This window comes from Phalangium opilio, unplaced genomic scaffold (genome assembly GCF_054372755.1).
Source record: "Phalangium opilio isolate 3A_F unplaced genomic scaffold, DU_Popi_V2 ptg000204l_1, whole genome shotgun sequence".
Taxonomy (NCBI): domain Eukaryota; kingdom Metazoa; phylum Arthropoda; class Arachnida; order Opiliones; family Phalangiidae; genus Phalangium; species Phalangium opilio.
This window is the reverse complement of record NW_028324215.1, coordinates 408,273-424,079: the sequence shown is the minus strand read 5'-3', so window position 1 is coordinate 424,079 and position 15,807 is coordinate 408,273.

Genomic DNA, 15,807 nt, shown 5'->3' with positions numbered 1-15,807 from the left:
GAAATTGCCAGGTTTGGAGACAATTAAAAACGATAGTAAAACAGTGGAAATAGCCAAGCTTAAAAATCGTGATCCGAGTTTCCAAAACGTCAAAATGCATTTCTGGCTAAAGCGTTTATTTGGCATCTCAGGATAGCCTTCATTTAAAATATAAATTAATGAAAAAGGATTAAATTATGACAAATGAAACTCACAACTGCCAACCAAAGGCGCTAAAAACTCCATATAAGCATCCATAACTTTGATTGAGACTTTAAATTTTTGAATTTGAAAGCAACCGATTAAAGCATACATAAAAACAAGTGTCTGTGATACCAAGAGTAGCATAAACCAAACCTGGAAATATTTTTAAAATATGAGAAAGGACTCAAAATACTTCTTTTCAAAGTATAACTTTGGTTTTTGAAGGCACCGGTTGTCTCTAACAGTCTAACTGCGAGCCTTGACAACCCATATTTCCCACAGCTTTCTTTAATGGGGAAATCTGCATCGAAATTCTATAACTATCAACAAGAATTTGAAACCAGGACAACAGATAGAAACGGCCTCCGAGTTGCCGGAACACATGATACAACTTTCGGCTGCTAAACATAATTCAGTCGTGAACTCTCAATCTATAAGGACAAGAAAGGGTTTTATGTTTTTCGTCAATATAATGTTCATGACCTGTCGACACCTTTTTGCACATTGATTGTCTAGTATTTTAAGCCATGTATACGTAGAAATACTACGAATTCTGGATTCCCAATTAGGAACAAATAAACCTTTACCAGCGTAGGAAAAAATATGAATCTCCTTCTCACAAACGAGGAAGGGGTGTTTTATTTCTTTCTCTTTGCCAAATGACTTGCGAAAGGTGAAGTTTGGAATCCATAATAAGTTGTATCATAAGTTCATAAGGTATGTTCCATAAGTGTTTCACTGGTTACTGAGATCTAGTCATGAAGTGACATAGGTAAAAACGTCATAGATACTCGTGAAACGACGCCTAGTGAGCCTGGTGAGGTGGTGTCAAAGGCTTCGTACAGACTAATGAGCCATATGGACCTTAAAACCGAGTGTATTCAATACTGGCTTGTCGTTCTCGAACAAGCTCTCATACATATGTATTCATACATATATATGGTTTAGCATTGCAATTTTGTTCACCACATCCATTTTTTTGCAAGATGTCAAATATTTCAGTTAGAGAAAGCCTTTACTTCAAAGCAATAAGAAAACAACATACGGTTGGATGAAAGACAGGGAGAAAAGTAAAAATTGCCTTTGTTTCGTCTTGTTTTCCAACTAGAATCGCTATACTATCAAAATAAATTGAATTTGAAAATTCTACCGCCAGGCCTCTAACATGATCGATTGAAAATGGGCCAACAGCAAGGTCAACCTCCTGAGAACGAAAATAGTTCATTAGACAAAGTATGTAATCCAACCCTCCATTAGCATGGATCGTTTCTGTAAGTTTAGTTAGTCTCGGCATTGTTCATGTGAGAAAAATAGATTGCAAACTGGGACAGAAAAGAGGTATGGAATACTTCGGTTTTAAATCCTGTTAGATGCTGGCTTTACTTTAATACCTAAATCCCAACCTAACCAATAGCTTGTGGTTTAATAAACTTGTTTTATTCTCTTTTCCCTTTTGGTTTCGCTGTCCATGCTTTTAGTTCAATGACTCAATTTTACCCCTCCCTCTCAAACGCAGGTATTCTGCCAGGGTAGTTAGAATGAAAAAAAAATATATAATTTAGAGAAATGGAGCTCTCCCACTAAATGTCAATCCAGTGGACATTCGCAGATGTTTTGACTCTCACAATTACGGGTTCAAATAGATAACACAACTTTCAAGGTTACTTCTTTCATAAACTCCGGTACATATAAATACTCTTATACGACAAATACAAAGGTAACAAAGCCAAAAGACACCAATCTATAAAGGATGCAAGCTCGAAGGAAATACATTTTGATCCATGCTTATGTAGTGTATTTTAGGCTTATGTCAGAGTCTATGGTGTTCCTTCCGCGTGAATGGTAACGTAAACTTTGAAAATTTCGTCGATATTCCACCACGCCTAAATTTCTGTCGGTCGGTAGCGCCTTTCGGGTAATTTTTGCCATCAAACGCGCAAGCTTCAATAATAAATAGGTAAGAACCTTAAAAATTATTATAAAACCATGGGTAATTTTTTGTAAAATATAGTTGGACCCATTATTAATATTTTGCATTTCTCTTACAATCGCAGTTCAGTTATGATAATTGAATTTTTTACTCGTTGATCATGCTGATTAAAGCCGTGGATCTAAAGAGTCAATTTGTACTGAACTTCCAATTAGTGCTAATAACGCACGAGTTAGTTGCGGTCAAACCGCGCCAGAGTTAGAGGTGTACTTTCGAGGCTAAGTTTAGTGTTACCATTCTCTAAGAGGTATATTTTTTGAGGGTAACATACATTTCTGTGGACCATTCCTATCATGCCGCTGTAGGATCCATCCGAACGAATTTTTCCCCACTCTCCATCACTGGCTTCATAGTAACAAAATCTGAAAGTTATGTTAACTCAATTTATGTTAGAAGTAAAAACTTTTGGAAATTTACTTCACGTTTATAGTACTAGAAAAGTGATGTAAAATGCTAGCCATTGGTCCTTTCAAATCGTACATCTCTCCAACATTGCTTTTGTTGTATGAAATCCACGGGTACCACTGTGAAAAAAAAAAGAAATTTAGATCATAGTGAATATATGTTGTCAGAATATTACTCAAATTATAGTGATTTATATATATTTATTTATTTATTTATTTATTTACTTATTATTATCAAAATATTTCTCAAATTATGGTGATATATATATATTTATTATTGTCAAATTATAGTGATTTATAAGTGTTTTATTATTTTCAAAATATATCTCAAATTATAGTGATTTATAAGTGTTTTATTATTTTCAAAATATATCTCAAATTATAGTGATTTATATATATTTATTATTGTCAAATTTATTCTCAAAGTATATATATTTATTTATTATTAGCAAAATATTTATCAAATTACAGTGAGTTATATACTATGTTTTATCTCTAAAGACAAAATTCTTTTTTTGTTTTACACAGTACTATAGAGCTTCACAATTCATAAGTATATGAGTAATGATTCATAGGTATGACACTTAGAAATGCAAGACCGCAATTTCGGTCCGCGACAATTTAATCTCGCCGTTATGGTCTTGCCGGTTTGGTCTCGCCGTTTTGGTCTCGGGACAAATGAGTCTCGGGAGAAATGGGTCTCGGAACAATTGGGTCTCGGGACAATTGGGTCTCGGTACAATTGGGTCTCGGGACAATTAGTTCTCGGGACAAATGGGTCTCGGGACAAATGGCTCTTGAGATAATTTGGGTCTCGAGACAAATGGCTCTTGAGATAATTTGGGTCTCGGGACAAATGGCTCTTGAGATAATTTGGGTCTCGGGACAAATGGGTCTCGGGACCTAACCCAACCCAACCTTGTTTGGAGGTAAGAAGATTATTTATATGAGTATTAAAAGCCCGCCTCTTACCACCAACAATTTATTAGCAATAATTGAAATATTTTGGAAAAGGCGGCAGCTAACTATTAGGAGAATATTTTGGAAAAGGTGGCAGCTAATTAGTAGGAGAATGTTTTGGAAAAGGTGACAGCTAATTAATTTCAGAATATTTAGGAAAAGTTGGCAACTAATTAGTAGGAGAATGTTTTGAAAAAGGTGGCAGCTAATTAATAGGAGAATATTTTGAAAAAGGAGGCAACTAATTAGTAGTAGAATGTTTTGGAAAAGGTGGCAGCTAATTAATAGGAGAATATTTTGGAAAATGTGGCAGCTAATTAATAGCAGAATATTTAGGAAAAGATGGCAGCTAATTAATATCAGAATATTTAGGAAAAGTTGGCAACTAATTTTTAGGAGAATGTTTTGAAAAAGGTGGCAGCTAATTAATAGGAGAATATTTTGGAAAAGGTGGCAACGAATTATCAGGACCATTGTTTTGGAAAAGGAGGCAACTAATTAGGATACCAAATAGTCCCGAGACCAAACATTCCCGAGACCAAACATTCCCGAGACCAAATAGTCCCGAGACCAAATAGTCCCGATACCAAATAGTCCCGAGACCAAACCGTCCCGAGACCAAACCGTCCCGGGACCAAATAATCACGATGCCAAATAGTCCCGAGACCAAATAGTCTCGAGACCAAACAGTCCCGAGACCAAATAGTCCCGAAACCAAACAGTCCCGAGACCAAATAGTCCCGAGACCAAATAGTCCCGATACCAAATAGTCCCGAGACCAAATTGTCCCGAGACCAAACAGTCCCGAGACCAAATAGTCCCGATACCAAATAGTCCCGAAACCAAATAGTCACGATACCAAATAGTCCCGAGACCAAATAATCACGATACCAAATAGTCCTGAGACCAAATCGGTGAGACCAATTAGTCCCGCGACCAAAATGGCGAGACCAAATTGTTCTGTTTCGCCGCAATTTACATTAAAATCACCGATTTAAATCTTACCGAAATTTTACAATTTTAATTTTGTAAATTACCAAACAATTTCCGTATTTTGGGAATCAGAGTCAAAACCTTTTTGAGGAAAACTAAGTGTTTTAAACTGCCAGAGATTTATAACAAAATTAGCCTGTCTTTATTTCGGAGTTCAGTATTCCCTCAATTTCTCTAAACATGGTATAAAGTTCTCACAATCCAAAATGGTTTAAAATGCTGTATACGAGTGAAAAAATAAATTGCCGACAGAACGGTAATTTTTTTCTCAAAATTTTAATTTACCGTTTTTAAAAATACAATAATTTCATATGGCTATTGACACTTCACAGTTTGTAATGAAAGAGATTTATTGAGAGCTGACTACACAAAGTTTTGCTCTCTGCCTCCCAATTAAGTCGGTACAAAGCCTTTCACCGCGCCTCACCAGCGGTAGCTCTATGTCAAGGCTCAAAAACCAATGTCAAGCTTAGGGTTCATACCTTATAAATTTATGTTCATACCTGACCGATCCCAGCTCGAAGAGTTCCATTGGTTAAAGTTGGTAATGACGAATTCATTTAATCACAGACCTGTTTCAACTAATCCTTATATTCCACTCTACATAAACAAACATTAAGGATAAAAATTCTGTGTGGAAAACATTAATACTGCATAAATTATTGTTAAGATTAGTTTTAAACAAGATTAAAACCAGTGTCTCGTCATCCAAATGATTTATAATAAACCAACAGATTGATTCATTTTTCCGTCAGTCTGCTTTTTAGGTGTAACTTTTCTGTGTGACCACGTACGTCATAACTGACACTATGAGCTAAAAGATAACGCCTGGCAACATTATTACGAAACTAGTTGTTTTACGCTAATAAAATTGTCCTTGATGCAGAAACAATGGTAACACGGACGATGCAACTATTAAATGGACTGAAATTCTTCAGTATTACTGGATTACGTATGACAAAATCGAAATTCAACTTTAAGCATCTGTTTCTAGCTTAAAGCTAGGTGTTTCACTAAAATAATATACGAACGTGCTACCTAATGCATTCAACATGTCAGAGCCATACATTTTTCGAAACTTTACGGTACTGCTGAGCATTGTGGCTTGTGGATTATCTATTATTATATTTTGTCCATAGACGAAGACCCATAAACCTAGAGATATTGAATGTTTCTCAGCACATAATATCGCCTCATGTTAAGATTACAACGCCAATTATGTCCATATAACATTCCTCGACCAGAGCGCGATTAAACGGGACTTAATTCTGGGACTACTTCTTGGGAAGTAATTGAGGTTTTAATCAGGCTTTGACGGAGGGTCGTTTTCATGTAAGTCGTCTTTTGCGGATACGAGGTAGTCGGCACCTTTAGGGTTCGCACGACAACAAGTTCCTTGTTCTCTCAAATTTGGTCGCCGAGAAGCTTACCTTACAAAAGTGTGCCACACTACAGACATTCTCGTAGTCATTGATTTCTTTTTCTTGGAATCTTCCTTTAAAACTTTGTTAAACCGCCCTCTTTTTCTTCCTGGCGTTTCATTGGCTGTTCACAGGCATAGGAACAAAAAAAAAATTAAAAAAAAACACAGAAAAACGTACACCTAATCAAACAAACAAAAAACTAAATCCTTATCTCGCAACGACTCTATATAACTCAAACATTTTTACAAAAATATTTCTTTCGTTATCAATAAATATAAAGCCATTATAACAAAAATACTAGTATTAGTAAAAAGTAGCTTGTAGGAAAACGTTAGACACTTGCTAATGGGGAACCCAAACTTTAACTCGGAAAATTGAAATACCAAAAAAAATGTACAAGCCTAGTTCTGCTCGATCAGCACGCGCAAAAGATAATTTCTTTATATTAGAGTTTGCGCTCATATTTCACAGGCCTCCGGCTATGTCAATAGCATATTGTTGATAAGTTCTAATACGTTATGCGTGACATAAGTGGTGACGATTTATATACCACCTCCCCTTTAATTCAAGCAGAAAAACCCAGAAAAAGGCTCTTTAAAGGCTTAAAGTACAAGAAATCAATGTATTCTTCACCATACTTGTATCATTGCACCTAACCCATGTACGTTAAATGACTTCACTAGACCCCTTCAGGAAGAAAAATAATTTTACCCGTTGGGAATAAAGCTTGTGGCATTGCCAAATTTTACCGGTTCCGAAAGTGACTTGAGGAATATTCTAATAGCCAATTTCGTTTTTACTTTGTTTTTTCTTCATTCGTTAGTAAGTAGTAGGCAGTATTAAGGAATGAAAATTTGACAAAAAAAAACAAACCTTCGAATTGCTTTCCAGACCAGTCCGCTTTCTAAATCAGATATCCGTGGTTAGAAACGATCTAAATTACTCGGTGTGACCGCTCGTATGGTCAACAGCTGCAAGCCACGATCGAACAATGCGACTAAAACTATTTACTGAAGTATATAATCCTTGAGAGGAAAGTTATGGTCATCATTAAAAATATGGAACTATGTCCCCGTTATCCGGGAAGTTATTTTTAGACTAAGTGTTATTGGAAAGCCGTTAGTATGCCTGAAATCGATATTTTTATTCTAAGCACTTAAGAAAATACTTTATGGAACGGGTCACAAACATGAAAGGGATACTTAAATGCGCTACTAGCAGTATTGATACGAAATTCTGTCAATATTAGATGTATCGTCGTGTAACAATTTCACCTCCTAATCTAAGTTCCAAATTCGTATTCCTTTACCATCATTTGCTTTTTACCTCTCCGAGTGACGTAGGCCACGGAGAGGTTCTGTAACGATCGTGTGTGTCTGTGGGGGTGGGTGTGATCCACTAGTGTAACAACGGACGGACACACATAGACTGCTTTTTAACCCTTTTCGTATTACTTTTGAGTTGAAATAAATACTAAACTAAATACAATTAATATTATACATTTTCTTCGTTAGTTATTCGCCTTATTAAGCTTTACATCGTTTTAAAAAAGAACAATTAATCAATCTTGAGAGTCTTGACTAATATTGACGTATGAGATGAAGCATACGCATGTTGCTTCGCCTTACTCAAATAGGTAGTATACATATAATGGTTTCGAATCGCAGCTATTGGTAATAACAGCGCAATTGCGTAAACCTTTGGTGGAAGCCCGGCCATTGGGAGGCTAGACGTTTCTCGTAACCCTAGCCGATCGCCGCGTATGTCTAAAGCTTTGTCCACATTGAGCTCGCACTTGCGTGTTCGCGCATTCGTTTATTTGCATCTGCGTAACAGTACATGAAAAATATTTGCCCTACTGGTCAGATACACGGAAATATTTTGCTTTTTCTATTCTGAGAGCCAATGAAATTTGAAAAATCATTGCACTATCTACCACTAAATACCACTGGGCCCAGTTTAAAATATTGTTCAGTGTATTTGATTTGACAATAGCTTACTCGATCACGCACTTGACGACGCAAGCTGCTCACGCTATAGAAACCCGTTCAAAAATTCGATTTACAAGTATAAGCGCGACGTTTAAAAAAAATCAAAGGAACCGAAAATTAAAGCAAATTTCTAAGGGAGAAGGTAGATTGATCCAAATGACATGATATTTTAACGAGACGCGTGTTTCGGTGTGTTTTATTTAGTGCTGTGCGAGTAGTCGATAAAATATTTTCTGAGACTCGAAAAAGTTTCGAGTATCAAATCAAGGCTCGATAAATACTCGAACCTACTTTTGGAAGACCTAATTTTCTAATATTTGTAAACGTGCAGAAGGGCAGAAGTCTCGAAAACCCTTCATTTGCCATTTTTTAAACGTTGTTCTTACTTGTTGGGCGCGACTCTTAATTTGTTTACTTTTACACGGAATTTTAATTCCGGTAAAATTTAAGAAAGGCCCCAAGCGCCTGTCCCTGTACCTGTCCCTATCCCTGTGCCGGACGAGTACACGATACGGAGAAAGCGTACACGATTTCGAGAGAGAGAAGCTCGGATAGAAATGAATGAAAGCGCGACGTTGAGACTAGAGAGAGAGAGAACTGCCTGCCTGGTATATAAGTGAGAGGCGGAAGAGGGAGAGGGGGCGTCTCGCCCGGAGAGGAGAGAGGAAAGAAGGGTAGTTTAAATTTCGCGGGCTTTTTGAGTGAAGTAAAGGAGATGATAATTTTCGCGCACTTTGAGCGCGTGATATATCAGATTATGCTGAATGGTTAGGTTCGGTTAGTTTCATTCATATTAATTCTACAGGGCCGGTAGGCCCTTGTAGATATGACTTGATACTCTTTTGTAACGTTAAAGCAAAATTCACATGCTTTTACCAATTTTCCTATGGAGATTAACATGGGGTTTTTCCTGATATTTAACCACCTCTAACTGAAAAACTAGAGCGAAGTTACTTTTCGGAATACTCTTAATTTAAGAATTAAGTATTCAGGGTGTGCGATCGGCTAGTCTAATCAGAAAAAATTAAGTCTAAGTATGTTAATTTTAGTTAATTACGGAAGTACGGCTCTTGAGTTAAACGTCAGGTTAACCCGTTAGCGCGCTGATACCCATTTCTTCAATTTTCAACCAGATTGAGAACAAGGGAGGGCCTAGCTTTGTGCCTGATAACAAGTTAAGTTGACATTTTCAGTTTGCTTCATTCTGTGCTATAGCGCGAGCACCCTGCGTCCGCGAGTCGCGTGATCCAGGAGGCTATGATCTTAAGAACTTGTTTTTGAGCAGTCGACGCTTGTTTAGTATTTTCCGAGCTTGAACAACTTTATTTGGATTTTCTAACTAACTATAACACCCTTAGAAACAAATACTTTGTTATCAGGTCGAATTTTCGTCTAAAAAAGTAATTCAGGTAAATAATTACAGTTAATAGAAGTTTTTATATCGTTTGAAATACGTTTTCCGACGTTCTTTACGGCCAAGGCTTAGTAAGTCTCTGTAAAGACTGCAAATTCTGCAATATAGTCTTTATAGTGTCATTCCTCTTTAAAGATTATAAAAAAGCTAATTTCCAGCTCCTTTTTTAGAATACTGTTGTCTGTAGTCTGCTTCGTTTCCTGCTAGAAACATATCCTAGATTTTACCGGATTTACGGGGCCCTTCCAATTTGAAGTAAAAATGTTATATCTATTCAATTTCTTAACGTGTTGATTCTTAAAATAGAGTGTTTTCACCTTGTCAAAAGTTAGAAAACTTCAAAATACTACTGGAATGATGACGAAAAGTTTAATGTGTTTTCACTAGGGAAGTTAAACGAGTGGTGTTTATTTAATTCAACATTCCCATATGAGGTATACACGGTTTCATTATTTGTTAATCTCACTAAAATTCTACTAATTTGAAGGTGTGTGATATAATTCCTGAAACTCAACCAACGCATCATCATTCGTTAAAACAATTTTTAATCCTAATGATGTTACGTAATCATTTTTTAAACTATTTGTTACCAACAGTGGATTGTTTAATCCATAAATAGAAGTAACAGTGGTGTTGGTTAATCCAGGAGGACAGTGTCGTTATGTAATTTTATTAGTGAAATAATTTTCATGTTTACATCAGCGGAGAATTTTCCAACGTAACCACGTGGGAGTCAAAGAGTTACGCTGTTCGCCAATCGGTTACACGCTATTTCCACAGTCCACATTGCCCTTTGTTTATTAAATTGCTATGAATTATTTACGCATTTGATGTAATTACTGACATAAAAGCCAAACTATAGAAATAGCATCATTCATTAACTTATTTCATAGATGTTCTTTCCGTTACCGCAAATTTAGCAAGGGTATGATAAAAATTGAACGCAATGTGTTGGAATAATCAAAAACTCCTCTAAACATTACAATAAAGGTCAATTATTTATTCAAACTCTTTTTATAACCTAAATGAACACTGTCGAAACACAATCCAGCTTTAATTTAAACTTAATTAAGTATAATTAAAGTGAAATTAAACCAAAAATATACATGTTACTGGATAAAAACTGAAATAACTTTTAAATAAACTATTTAAATAAGATTAAAACTACCCAAACCGTTGGTAAAGCCAAATGTTTTCTATTTCACGCTTAATTAATTTAAATTTTAATTAAAGTACATTAATAGGAGTGAAATCCAAAAGTTTAGGGTAAAATAGATAAAGTTCGGCAAGAATCAAAAACGACACCAAACATTTCAGCCTGTTAAGAGTTAACTACCGCCTTAAGACTGAAGTGACAGATATTATACAAAAATGTCTTGATTTGAACCAAGGCCGAAAAACAAACGATATGAGTGAGGTTTATCAATTGACTGAAGTCCCAGATATTGCAATTTTTCTTTAATTATTTTTATTATTAATTTAATCCTTAATCACAATTTATTTCTATCAACTGATTTTACCGTTAATCGATTTATTCCCTCTAAATTTATTCAAAAAATTGCATATCTACGCTTTTTCAAGAACAATTCCATTTTCCGAAAACATTTTACCATGAAAATATTTTGAAGGGATTTCGTATCGGTGTTCGCTAACATGTAAGCACCTTGACAGACATAGTTTTAAATGTTAGTGGCTTGGCAATTAATCTTCAAGTTTGCACCACTAGTAGTCTTTTCAACGGTTACAATTTGCTGAGAAGACGGATATTCGATAAAATATGATAAAGAGAATTTATTTTGCACGGACTAATTAATAAAATAATGCCATTTACTTAAGACATAGGAACAACGTTTATCCCTTGTGGTTTCTTTCAGTAGGTAGCGCTTCTTTCATGGACTGGAAAAATATTATATAGGCATAACCAAGGTTAGGGTAAAGATTCTATAAAAAGGAAAAAGTATCAGTACCAATGATATATATATATTCTTTTCCTTCGGAATTAATACATAAACCACTCCATTCTAAACGAGTTATGCGAAGGAGGGAACACTAAAGCCCGCCCCTTCCAAAATTTTCTTAGTATATAAAATTTTGCAATTATCAGTGCTTGCAGTGTATGGGTCATCAGAGCCCGCTCAAAACACGCGGTCAGATCCAAATCTTTCCACAATGTAAACGGTACGTGACTCTCTGGACTTTCCTGCCAACCTTAATAATCTATGACTACAAATTGTTTGCTCTTTTTAGGGAGTCAGCAGAATATTTCAAATATTCATTATTGATCCCTCAATACGTATTCCCTTCAAAATAATTAATTTCATGATAGAATGTTTTCGGAAAATGGAATTGTTCTTGAAAAAGCGTAGATATGCAATTTTTGGAATAAATTTAGAGGGAATAAATCGATTAACAGTAAAATCTCTACACTTAACCCCAAAGTTGATATTTTCAAATCCCGCGCCGAAGCGGAAATGTGATGCGATCGGAATTCCTCCTGTCTGTCCCAAATGTTCGATTAGGACTCTAGTCGAACTTGGGATGAAGCCAATTGACTAATTCTTTAAAACGTCTTGGATTTAACCAAGACCTAAAATGTGTAGATAAGAAGAGAGTTAATCAAGTGACTGGGGCCCCCCTAAAAATTCCACAAATAGGACCAAATTGACAATTTTACAAAATTTTTAAAAATGCTGGCTTAAGAAGGTGAGCCATGAACAAAATATACACGCGGTGCGATTTTTCTAATTATTTTTTTAATAGCTGTGAAAGCTACTGAAATTGATTCTCAAGAAAAAGTATTGGATCTAGAAAACTTGCCACCAGCAAAAGTGACATTTCCACTAGTTTCTACTCTCGCCCACTCTGACAAGCCGCTGTGTTCACTGGAACCACCACTATTTATGGAACAACAATTTCGACATCATCACAGGACTTCAGCCCACCAAGAGGAAAGGTCAGCAAAAAAAGAGGAATTGAGTGTGTGGCAATTGTGCACCAATGCCACGAGAACGAGAGAACAAATGTTGCCGGGAAGCAAACTGCCTTACAAACAACTCAGAATTTAGACTCTTGTGTTTAGAGCCATTTGTTCTTGTTTTGAACATGCGTATGAGAAACGAACTTCTTTTAGACAGGGAAATGCTGAACATAGAAAATAAAAAACTTCGCTTCGCAGCGTATTCAAATCTTTGCTTGTGGCTTTACGGCAGGTTGGGGGTTTGAAACAGAATAGTCTTGCCAGCTTGTTCTCTTGTCTTGGCTATTCGACACCGTTTCCAGAGCCCAAATGGCATTTATATGGGTTTTAGGAGCAGTTTTTACTAGAGGTGAGCGGGCCCTACAATACCCGTCGCCAAACAGCGGGCCTGCCCGATTAGACGCAGGCGTATGTTTGCTAAGCAACGTTTTTTAAACTGCCTAAGGTGTGAAACCGATGTTGGCATGCGTTATCGCGCCCGCGGGCAAAATATGAAACGATACCACAGCCTGCTATCGTTCGTGGATAGTGGGTTGCCTATGTGGCGGGCACATTTGGCGGGTTCAATTATGAACTCGTTGCGTATGTTCGACTTATGATTGTGAAGGACAAAGCCAAGAGTCATGGGCAATAGTATCATGTTAAGTGCAGCAGCGTTAAACAATTTTGCCTTGGTATTTTACTTTGAGTATATTTATTTGAGTTCAAAAGGAGTTTAATGAAATTTTATTATATGGCAGCCTGGTATCCTTTTAAATATTACTACGTGGTGGCCGATTTCTAGCAGCTAATAGAAAACAGCATTAAATAAAACATCTCTTTCACACGTTATATACCTCGATTAGAAAATGCTTTTTCATTGGTTTTTAATAACTGGGATGTCGATATCTACCTTTAGAAACTAACAATTTACCTTTGTGAGTCACGTACAAAGAGTTAGCAGGACATCGTCGAAACCTAGTAACGATATCTGGTTATGAATGCGGGATACTAATAGTTAATATTGACGTGGCAGAGGGAGTGAAAACAATCAATAGGGAGCCAGTTATTTCGCTAATAAACTTCGTGTTGTTGATATTATTGAAATATAATAACTCTGCATTTGGGTCGTGTTTGCAAAATGTTTTCACGCATGAACTTCTATGCGTTTACTACATAGCCACAACAACTACACGAACTTTATGTACTACTTACTCTATGGAAATATAAAAATGCTAATTGAGTAACGTTTGTAAAACATTACTGCCATTTAAAAACGAAAACGTTATCTAATCGTCTAAAGTCCACATTCGTACATTCTGTTTTATATAACCCTAGATTCTTGCCTAATTTGATATAGCATATTTTTCAAACCTATCTGATCCAATCTTGCTATATTCTTCTTTTAAATCATCTACTATCTGCGTATACCAGTAGGCCTAGTTAATATTTGTAAATAAAAATGCCTAATCTCTATAAAATTTCTTTGGAAATAATTATAAAACGGAGCTTCATTCATGTATTACTAGTTTTAAACCATCACGACAAAGCCAATATCCTTGAACAGATGCTTACGCATCACGGTATTGTTTCAAAAAATAGTGTCCTTTTATCGTGGTTGGTAGCCAGTTGTAAACATCGTGGGCGGAAGCCTGGCGATTTTAGTTGTCTCTTTCACGTAGTATAACAATACACGCATGGTCTAACGAACGCCTGTAAATTAGTTTATGTTCGACGATAGGCCTGCACATAAGTTTTTGTTCAATGAGAGGCCTGCAAAGTCAAAAATCTATAGATTAACAACTAAAACGTCATCAAGCCTGCTCAATGCAATCTTCTGGCGCCGTTGTGGAACTGTACTTGTATATCATGTAGTTACGGGACAATGCCCGCCAGCAACCACGGGCATACATCGGTAACCAACAAACCTCCTGAAACTTAAATTCAGCCCTCGGAATAACGGTCGTTGCCCTTAGGGACAATGCCCGCGGTCGCTTGAGCCCGCTATATCTGGCATGCCCACTCACCTCTAGCTACGACATCTGTAATCTTGCATTCATTGTCGCAAATCTGTTGATAATCTTGGTAATATGCATATTGTTAGACAAGTATGAAATATTACTTACTAGTTGCACATTAATTTAATAACTTCCTATTCTGTCCAAGAATGCATTAGGATCCGTAGCTGGGGCTCTAATTCCAACATGTGTGCAGTCAATGGCACCCAGTACCTCAGGGAAAGAGCAAGTAAGCCTGAAATAAGAGATATAACACACAACATTTGGTCCAATGATTTAAAATGACTTCAGCATCACCAGTAGGGAAGCGTATGAAGTTCCTCATTCTGTTATTAATGGCATTCATTACTCTTTCAATAGCTCTGCTTACGGAGGACTGGCTCATTCCGTGCTCGTAATTACTTGCGAGGCTATGTTGGAAGCCACCAGAACCATAGAAGAGTAACGTTAATAGAACTTCATCCTCGACAGACAAAACATATTGGTCATGGCCTTCTAATTCTTTGTGTAACTTCGGTCTAAACAAATTGCACAACTCGGTGACTTTCGCCTTCGTCATGCGATATTGGCGCAAAAACTCGGCATCTGGCATAAGAAATGCGCGCCCTTCCTCTCTCGTTCGACGATATCTTTTTCGCCGTTCTGCTGCTTCTAGCTCCTCCGCTACTTGAGCAAGCAAGACACGAGCCATAGCGCCAGCCATTCGAAATAGAAATTAGTTGAAACTTGAATCTTGAAAAATTAAAGGGATTAGTGTTGTCCTTGAAACTTTGTTGAATCCTTGAAAAACTAAACAGATTAGGTAGTTGTAGCCTGGAAAAGTTTAAAAGATTCGTAGACTGCGGGAATAATGCAAGAGATTAGTTGAATACTACATAAATTAAAGAGATTAGCAGAATACTTCATAAATTAAGGAGAATAGTTGAATACTTCATAAATTAAAGAGATTAGTTTTATCCTTAAATAAATTACACTCACCACTTTACTTACTTGATCAAAGCAGGGATCGTAAATGTCGTCTGCTGTGGCTGCGTTCAGCACTTGGAGTTTCCGAAGCTACCGTTAAAATCGGTCTTTAACCGGTTACTTATTTGTCAGTTGATAAAAACACTTTGAATTTGGTGTTTCATTTGATAGTTTAAAACGGAGTCTGCGCGGAATTTGCAGCAATCACTGACCGAGGGAAAGGAACGTCATCGATGGACGCCGCCAATTAGAAGTCCAAGGGCAATAGTTGACGGTCCAACCAGCGAGCCAAGGGCAGAAGGAGGAGCTTAACTTTTCTGCAGAATACGGCCGCAGTTCTAATGTCATTGAGACGATTATGATTAGTTACGGGTCAGCCTTCCCTTTCAAAATATCTTGAAGTTCGCTGTGGGTCACATCAACTAGAGGGTACCCAGCTTAAGGGAAAATCCAGCCATTGAATTTGAAAAAGGGAACTTTAGCAGCGTATATTACTATGAAGGGGTTT